The following is a 1,134-nucleotide window of genomic DNA, read 5'->3' as shown; positions in this document are numbered from 1 at the left end:
AGACAGACCATTACCCCAATCTAATTACTTGGTTCATAATGAGTTGTCATTCTCTCCCTGTTGAAGTGGGTGGGAGAGAGAGGAAGGATCAAATGAAAGGGGACAGCAGGAAAAGAGGAGGACAGAGGAAGGAGAGGAAGGAAGAGAGAGGAAGAGGGTGGGAGTAGTGATGGAGTGTTGAGGGAGAAGGGGTTGATGACAGAGGCAAGAGGAAAGGGGGAGGAGGGAGCAGTAGGGACGAAATTCCAATACAAATGATACAGTATGTCTACAGGGCTGGTCTGGCTGCACTAATAAGAGTTGTCATCTGCTAYCTGGCTGAATGTGTTAAACACAGCCAGGCCCTGTCCTGGCCGTTCTGCTGCTCTAGATGAGACCCAAAATTCCCYCCCTCCTCCTATACCCCTACAAAACTAGAATAGTCCCATTAATTAAGTATTTTCCAGACGTTGAAGTGACGTTCATTTTAGGTTCTGAATGAAAGGTGAAAATACATATTTTCCGGATGTTTAAAATACGTATTTTCCGGATGTTGAAATCAGGTAAAATTTCAGTTCTGAATGAAAGTAGAAAATACGTAATTTATAGTCAGCCGTCTGTTTGGAGCAAACGAAGGTCGGTCCAGACCAAACCTTTAAATTTTGGTKTTTTTRRRKCCCCGTTTTTCTCCCCAATTTCGTGTTATCCAATTGGTAGTTTTGGTCGTCTTGTCTCATCGCTGCAACTKCCGTACGGACTCGGGAGAGGCAAAATTCGAGAGCCGTGCGTCCTGCGAAACACAACCCAACCAAGCCGCACTGCTTCTTGACACAATGCCCACTTAACTKGGAAGCTAGCCGCACCAATGTGTCGGAGGAAACACCGTGCACCTGGCGACCGTGTCAGCGTGCACTGCGCTCGGTCTGCCACAGGAGTCGCTAGTGCGCGACAAGGACATCCCTGCAGGCCAAATCCTCCCTAACCCGGACGATGCTGGGCAAATTGTGCGCCGCTGTCAGATTCAGGTTGTCTGGACTCCCGAGTGCGCAGTTCTTAAGCACTGCATCGCAGTGCTAGCTGTCCAACTACGAGATTCTGATTTGAGTCCAGGCTCTGTCGCAGCCGGCCGTCAAACCGATGAGGCCCATTGGATGC

Source organism: Salvelinus sp. IW2-2015, linkage group LG15 (assembly GCF_002910315.2).
Source record: "Salvelinus sp. IW2-2015 linkage group LG15, ASM291031v2, whole genome shotgun sequence".
Classification (NCBI taxonomy): domain Eukaryota; kingdom Metazoa; phylum Chordata; class Actinopteri; order Salmoniformes; family Salmonidae; genus Salvelinus; species Salvelinus sp. IW2-2015.
This window is presented reverse-complemented; position numbering follows the sequence as displayed.